The following is an 8,640-nucleotide window of genomic DNA, read 5'->3' as shown; positions in this document are numbered from 1 at the left end:
AGAGCGGAGCCCCCGCCGGGGCTCGCCGCCCTCGCCCCGGGGCTCCGGCCGCGCTCCCCCCCGGCGCCCTCCCCCCGGCGGGAGAGCGGAGGGGGCGGCCGGAGGCTTTTTTGCCTTGGGCGGCAAAAAAGCCAGAGCCGGCCCTGGTGTGAAAGGCACCTGTATGCCACAAATGGCCTTCTACACCCTACAGGCTGTAATAATAATAATAACAATAAATATAATAATAAAAAATTTGGAGGACTGGCTAGCTCAGGCAACTGGTCATGGGAAATGGACCTCTAGGTCACAAGCACCAGTTACTGATTCCAGATACTGGTGGTCACTCACATCTGAGGATTGTTCCATGATCCTTGAATGAAATGAGTTTGAAGGTTTGTAGTCCAGTGTCCACATCAGAAAATTCCTACCTACACAACTGCCATGAATTAGTTGGCAGTTTCAGCAGACAGGCCAAGGAAAGAATGGGCCATGGAATCTAAACTCCACTCTGACCCATATAGGTGGGACCTTTTAAGTTAGGAGTGATGCAAATTGGTGCTGGGACAGGATGTTCTGATGCAGCCTGCTTCGTATCTGTTCCGTGGATAAACAGAAGGCATTCATCTCCACGGCTGTCAATCTGGTATCTTTCGTCAGCCTTAAATTCACTTAAAATTAAATCCTTCTGTTGTTTCTCCACAATTGTCCTGAGGCTCTAAGAACAAACCGGCCCCACTCTGCCTCTGATCCTTCCAGGGATCCCAAATGCCTGCACAGGTGGGCAGAATGCCCCTGCAGAATTGAGGTGAACCTGCTGGGAGCAGGAGTAGAGTCTGAGAAATTAATGATTATTTTCTGGTTTCCCAAATACCGACTGCAGGGACAAACAAGACTTCTCAGATAAATGAAATAGGTAACAAACAGCCAAGTTCAAAATCTCCTGTGCAACTTCCACCAGGTTAAAACGACAAAAACAAAATCTCCTGGACTCAAAGAAATCATTTGTACAGCCTGAAATGGGAGCCGTAGCTGTAGTTTTTGTCTCCTACTTCATTGTTCAAATATTGAATCAAAGTTACAGAGCTCCTATGTATAAACAGGCAGATTTCACTGGCAAGGCCTCTGGTGGAGCAGGAATTTGAGGGTTAAATCTTATCCATCATTCTGGGACCAAACTGAAAAAAAAAGAGGGATGTTGAGGACTCTGTGTGTGTGTGTGTGTGTGTGTGTGTGTGTGTGTGTGTGTATCAGGAATTGAGACACTATGTAGGGATGTGTGTCAGTGTATATATGATTGTATTGGAGCTTGTGCCAACATGTGGGCTGAGTCTGTTTGTGTGTAGATGCTACGTCATTGTGTATGTGGTGAGCCCTGTGTCAGTGTAGGGAGGGCAGCTGCATCAGTGCACATGTGGAGAGCTGTGTCACTGTGTGTACCTGCATATGGGGTTGCATTAGTGTGTCCTGTCTGGGAGGAGGCTATTCCAATGTGTGGGAGAGAAGTCTGCATCGAGGCGTATATGCAGGGGGCAGCATCTATGTAGGTGTGTGAAGGGGTCAGAGTACATGTGTGTAAATGGGCGCATTGCATTAGCTTATGGGCTACAAATGGAGGAGGGGGAAAGTTTAAGTTAAATCCTCGCTGCAAGCAGAAAGTAAAGACATGACGATGCTCCTTCTCTCCTGGGATGGACTGCAAGGGGCTCCCTCAAAAGGATACTTCCCCAGCCAGGCCTTTCTCTTTCCATGTTTAACATGGAAAAAGTTCCTATTCTCTTCCCTGCGCAGACATACAATTGGGTCTGACTTGTAATCTCACAGCCCTCCAACCTGGTATAACATTTTTCCAGTGGACAGTTTGGTTTATCTCACTGCTTTGTTGGAGGGAGTCATTAAAAACAACAACAAACCTCCCCATGAAAAAGAAACTGAGCAGCCTATTGCCCCAATCCAAGGGAAAAGAAAGCAGCTCAGAATAAGACCCTCTTTGCCATGTGAAACTTAAGAATCGCACCATAGACCAGTAGCTTGCCTCCAGCAGTGACTGATACTGGGTGTTTCAGAGGAGGTGAAGGCCACACCACCGGACTATGCAATGCTGCACAGGGATCTGGATAAGGCTGCAATAAAACATTCCACCTCATGACCACTGTCTTGCTCCTTTCCCCCTTCCACACCTGGACATATTTGTGCCATTGCAGCATTCCCAGAGACTGGCAGTGGCATAGTTGCTACTCTGTTTGAAAAGTGGGATTTTCCAAACAAACCCTTGCCTCTTGTTTTTCTGTTCTCTGCTGCTTTGTCCTTAGGGATGAGCAGCCATTTGCCATGTCATTAGGGAAGCGAGAAGTCCAGTGTTTCAACTGAGAAGCTCCTCGGGCTGCTGGCTGGAAAATAACAGCAGTGTGTGGGTGATACATTGTACACGTCACTTGAAATATGATTTATTTTATATTTTATTCCATTATTTATTTTGCTCTTTCAACATAATGCTCTGCGGTCTCTAATTTTTAGATCCAAAATGTTACCTCCATCCTTTCATGATAGAAGTTACCACTGTGAAAGAAAACAAATCTTGATAATTTTCACCTTCCTTCTCTTGACAGTTATACTTGACATTGAGACCATTTACCTGGCTTTTGTATAGTCAACAACTATTGTCAATAACTCCGGATGAGTGCAACCTACCAAAGAATTTCCTAGTTGTGTAGGAGAGCAGAGGTGGAAGCCTTTACATGTGTTTGGGTTGTGAGTTTAGAGCAGAATAGATAGATCTGGAAACTGTCTTCCAAATATCTACAATACAGATACAGCATGAGCAGTGTACCACTACCATCTACTGGATAGAATCATGACTGCTCTGTTTTGTCATGGTAACCACCTAATAGCGATTCTTCTTTAGCTTGAGTGTTAGGGATCCGGAGCTGGAGGATTTTAGTTCTATTTATGCTGTCACCATGAAGTTCTGAGCAGCCATAGGCTAAGGTGGCCACACATTTGTTACTTTATTGTGTATCTTCTTTCACAGAGATGATGGCAAAACTTATTCAAATCTTCTCCTTGGAAACATTTCCATGTATGCATTAGACATTTTCCAGTCTCTTCCCCTGGACTTTTAAAAAAATTGTTATTACTACTAATGGTATTTACAATGAAGACACGATCTTGGCTTCTCAGTACTCCCACTAACTCCTGTGGCTTGTATTCCACCTAAGTCATCATCCAGAAAGCAGCTGATTGTAATGAAGACCCAGTGAGTGTGATGGCTCCATTCCCACTTGCGTTCTTACGCCTCTATTTTATAGACAGACAGGGGCATGGGACAGGCAGAGGCTCTAGCCAGGCACTGGCAAGCAAGAAGTTAACCTCCAGTTAAAGATGTTTGTGTTGCATACTCAAACAGGTGTAAAGGGTGGGGTTATGTGGCTGAGGACCCAATCAGAGACACAGGGTTAGACCAGGGAGAGCTCTGAGATGGTGGGTTTTTATTTTTTATTTTTTGTCTGCTGTTTTCCCTGCTTCTAAATCCTGACAATAAAGACTTGTGAGAAAGGCTGGCTTGGAAAGGTTTTTTCTCGCATATTTTTCCCAGTGTGCCTGGTTGGCTGACTTTTCAGGCTTCCTAGCCAGTATTGTTGCATCCAGTATATGGGACCCTGGGTCCTAAATTCTATTTCTAGTTCTGGAAGTGGCTTGCTGTGTGGATTTTGGTAGGTAGCTTAACGGCTTTGTGCCTGTGTTTCTCTGTCTATAAAATGAATATAATATCTACTCTACTCAAATGGGTATCTGTAATTTAAAGTTTCCAGCTGCTGTATAAATGCAATACACTTATGACAATGGAATACTTTCAAGGAGATTTCTTTATACATTACATGCAAAGAAGTGACTAAACTTTTACTCTTGACTGGGCTCACCTCTGTCCCTGGAAAAATCATGGAGCAGGTCCTCAAGGAAACCATTTTGAAGCACTTGGAGGAGAGGAAGGTGAGCAGGAACGGTCAACATGGATTCACCAAGGGCAGGTCATGCCTGACCAACCTGATTGCCTTCTATGGTGAGATAACTGGCTCTGTGGATATGGGGAAAGCAGTGGATGTGATATATCTTGACTTTAGCAAAGCTTTTGATACGGTCTCCCACAGTATTCTTGCCAGCAAGTTAAAAAAGTATGGATTGGATTAATGGACTATAAGGTGGATAGAAAGCTGGCTAGATTGTCGGGCTCAACAGGTAGTGATCAATGGCTCGATGTCTAGTTGGCAGCCTGTATCAAGCGGAGTGCCCCCGGGGTCGGTCCTGGGGCCGGTTTTGTTCAAAATCTTCATTAATGATCTGGATGATGGGATGGATTGCACTCTCCGCAAGTTCGCAAATGACATTAAGCTTGGGGGAGAGGTAGATACGCTGGAGGGTAGGGATAGGGTCCAGAGTAATTTATACAAATTGGAGGATTGGGCCAAAAGAAAGCTGATGAGGTTCAAAAGGACAAGTGCAGTGTCCTGCACTTATGACGAAAGAATCCCATGCCCTACTACAGGCTGGGGACCGACTGGCTAAGCAGCAGTTCTGCAGAAAAGAACCTGGGGATTACACTGGATGAGAAGCTGGATATGAGTCAGCAGTGTGCCCTTGTTGCCAAGAAGGCTAACAGCATATTGGGCTGCATTAGTAGGAGCATTGCCAACAGATCGAGGGAAGTGATTATTCCCCTCTATTCGGCAGTGGTGAGACACATCTGGAATATTGTGTCCAGTTTTGGGCCCCCTCACTACAAAAAGGATGTGGACAAATTGGAGAGAGTCCAGCGGAGGGCAACGAAAATGATTAGGGGACTGGGGCACATGACGTACGAGGAGAGGCTGAGGGAACTGGGTTTGTTTAGTCTGCAGAAGAGAAGAGTAAGGGGGGATTTGATAGCGACCTTCAACTACCTGAAGGGGGGTTCCAAAGAGGATGGAGCTCGACTGTTCTCAGTGATGGCAGATGACAGAACAAGGAACAATGGTCTCAAGTTGCAGTGGGGGAGGTTTAGGTTGGATATTAGGAAACACTATTTCACTAGGAGAGTTGTGAAGCACTGAAATGGGTTACCTAGGGAGGTGGTGGAATCTCCATCCTTAGGGGTTTTTAAGGCCCGGCTTGACAAGCCTTTGCTGGGATGATTTAGTTGGGGTTGATCCTGCTTTGAGCACATTTAATGCACATTCCTAATATGTTACTTAAATTATTATAGACTTGCTAGTGTGTCTCAAAGCCATGCCATATGGGACCGAGCAACTCATTGTAAGCAGCACCTGATGCATAACCTACAGGCTAGTTGCAATCATTGTGAATTCACTTTGTCAATAGATTCTGACTGGGTTGCCCTCTGCTGTTGACTCCTCATTCTAAAACTGCAGTAAAATATATTAGCTACGGAGCATCCTCTAAGTGACCCATAAGAGGGCTGGAACACTCCAGTATACCAGTGTGTCAAAGAAGCATGTAATAAAATTATGTTTGACAAAAGGCTCACAGATATAATGTTGCCAGCTCTGTGTCAGATGAAAACTGCTGTCTAAACAGAGATCAGCACAGACAACTCCCAAAAGTGCTCCATTCACAGTGAAACTTGAAATTAATTTCTGATTGTATCTATTTTGTTGTGTAATAGAGGAAGCTTTATGTTACTTGACACATAAATTAATAGCTTTGTGTTTTTTTGTAAGTTAATTGCTGCTCCATTATCAAAGTAGCTGAATTTCTGTGGTGCTGAATTTATACAGTCTGTAAAGCTTTTTGGGATGTCAAATGTTGTGTTATTGTAGGATGTTGAAACTCATATTCTCAGCCACTGTATCAACAATACATTAAATTATTTAGAATATGAAAGAATCCTTCTGTCTAGACTAATTGGACTATGTCTCCTGTAACGCTGCACTCCATAATGTTATATGGAAATATGTTTATAAGTGTAAATATGATGTAACTGGAATATGCTTCATGCAAAAGGCCTCTTGTAAGGTATCATTACAATGCTTATGATCTACTGAGTGTGTTCATCCTATTTGTTTGCATGTATTATTTCTATGTCTGGAATTAGGAGAATAACATATAAACTTGTATTACTAATGTAAACATGTTAAGTGGAAGCCATTAAGGGTGCTTCAGAATCAATGAACTGTGAATGGGTTTGTTTACCTGCAAGCCTTCCTATGTACGTGTCTTCCAGCTAGTTGGTAATGAAGAAGGAGGTCTTACAGTGACATGTAATCACATCATCTGAACTGGAATCCATCTTTAACCTGGTGCTTTTCCATTTAGAAGGAGGGGTGGGAACCCAGAGAGAGACAAAGGATTCCCGCCTTGTGCCAAAGCTATAAAAGGGGGTGGAACAGAACAAAGGGGGTGCCTGTCATGAGAAATCCCCTAGTTACCATCTGAGCTGGAACTAACAAGAACTGTACTGGGGAAAGGATTGGGCTCAGACTAGGAAGAAGTCTAGTCTGTGAAAGAAGCTTATTGGAACATCTCTAAGGGTGAGATTTACCTTTATTCTGTTTCTTAATTTATTAAGCTTAGACTTGCATGTTTTGTTTTATTTTGCTTGGTAACTTACTTTGTTCTGTCTGTTATTACTTGGAACCACTTAAATCCTACTTTTATACTTAATAAAATCACTTTTGTTTATTAATTAACCCAGAGTAAAGGATTAATACCTGGGAGGAGCGAACAGCTGTGCATATCTCTCTATCAGTGTTATAGAGGCGGACAATTTACCCTGTACAAGCTTTACACAGAGTAAAACGGATTTATTTGGGGTTTGGATCCCATTGGGAGCTGGATGTCTGGGTGCTGGAGACAGGAGTACTTGCTGAGCAGTTTTTGGTTAAAGGCTGCAGCTTTGGGGCCGTGGACCAGACCTGGGTCTGTGTTTGCAGCTGGCTAGCATGTCTGGCTCAACAAGGCAGGGTTCTGGAGTCCCAAACTGGCAGGGAAAATGGGCTCAGAGGCAAATTCAGTGCATCAGGTGACAGTCCCAAGGGGGTCTCTGTGACCAAACCCATCACATCTCCCTGAAACACTTTTTAGAAAGGCTTTGCAGATGACTGAAAACAGTTACTGGAAGAAAGAAAAGTAGAACCTCATCCTCAAAGTGATTGCTACGCATGATCTCCTGATTTCTTTCTATTTAATATCAATAGTCTGTCCAGTGTTTCACAGATACTAATGAACTAAACAGAGCAAGTAAGTGATTTGCTAAAAGTCACACAGTACATCAATAGTGGAGCTAGGACCAGAACCCATTTTACTGGGATTCTAGCCCTATGTTTAATCTACTAGACTACACTGCTTCTCAGTCACTGCTTTACTTCTTGATGATTGTATCCTCACTTGTCATTACTTAGCTAGACTATGCATAGTTAGATTATTAAATCTTTCCCTCACATCAGTCCCTCCAGCCCCTGATAGTTTGTTAGTCTTCAAAACCTGCTAAAATTTGCCAATATCTTTCTGGAAATGTGGTGCCCAAAGGAAGAAGTAGTCAATAAATATTTCTCTTCTATATATGGAAAGAAGTGAGATGATGTATTCATATCTTAAAGTGGTAATGCCTTCTATCACATCAGTAATTGAGGAGGATGTTAAACAGCAAATATTAAAGTTAAACAGGTGGGAACTGATAACTTGCACTGAAGTATATTCAAAGAACTGGATGAAGAGCTCTCTAAATCATTGATGTTGATTTTTAACAAGTCTTGGAATTCTGAGGAAGCTCTGAGGACTGAGTGGGGAGAGCTAATATTGTGTGACTATTAAAAAAGGCTAACAGCCTGCCTAAGTTACCTACAGGCTCATTAGCCTGACATTGATCCTGGATAAAATCAGTAAAAATTTAAAGGATGCTGGAATAATTAATGCCAATCAACATAGTTTAATGCGGGGGGGGGAGGGGGGAGGAGAGTCTTGTCAAACAAACTTGATATCATTTTTTATTAGATGAAAAGTTTGGTTGAGAAAGGCAACTCTGACCCTGCCCTTAAAACTATGAATCTATGAAACTGCACTTGATGTTCCAGATATGGCTGAATTAGTGTATGGAGCATCTTTGCATATGAAGCCATGTTTCATTTCATGTTTGCTATCTACCCTAGGACACTCTTGTTGCACTCTTAGACCTGGCTGTTGTTTTAAGCTGGAGCATGTTATTAAAACTTTTGTCAGAATGCAAACACACACACACACACACACACACACACACACACAGCTTGTTGGAATATCTTCCAGGAGCACCATATTCTGCTAAATCCGTCCCCTGATGACCAAAGCAGAGTCCCTGTGTCCTCTCCAGCAGAGTTCCAACAGGGACAGGATGCTGGAAAATATAACCCTGGCATTCTATTCAGCTCTGACATAAAAAAAAAGCTACCTTCACACAAACGTACACATAACTTCTGAATGCTACACTCTCAGCTATGACTGTTCTCTTGGCATAGCTGTGCTGGGAAGTGCCACAGTCAGAGTCATACAGCATTTTGAAAGGCCTGAAGAGGAGTCACGGCAAACTGCTGTACACCATAGTCTATTTTCTACAGGTGTTTCCAGAAAATACTGAGCAGACGCAAGAGTTGCTCAAGGCTGGGTCAAGGGGTGTGTGACTGGGAGCAATGGTGG

Source organism: Terrapene carolina, unplaced genomic scaffold, assembly GCF_002925995.2.
Source record: "Terrapene carolina triunguis isolate 2854851 unplaced genomic scaffold, T_m_triunguis-2.0 Scaffold53, whole genome shotgun sequence".
In the NCBI taxonomy this organism is placed as follows: Eukaryota; Metazoa; Chordata; order Testudines; family Emydidae; genus Terrapene; species Terrapene triunguis.
Note: the sequence above shows the minus strand (reverse complement) of the source record.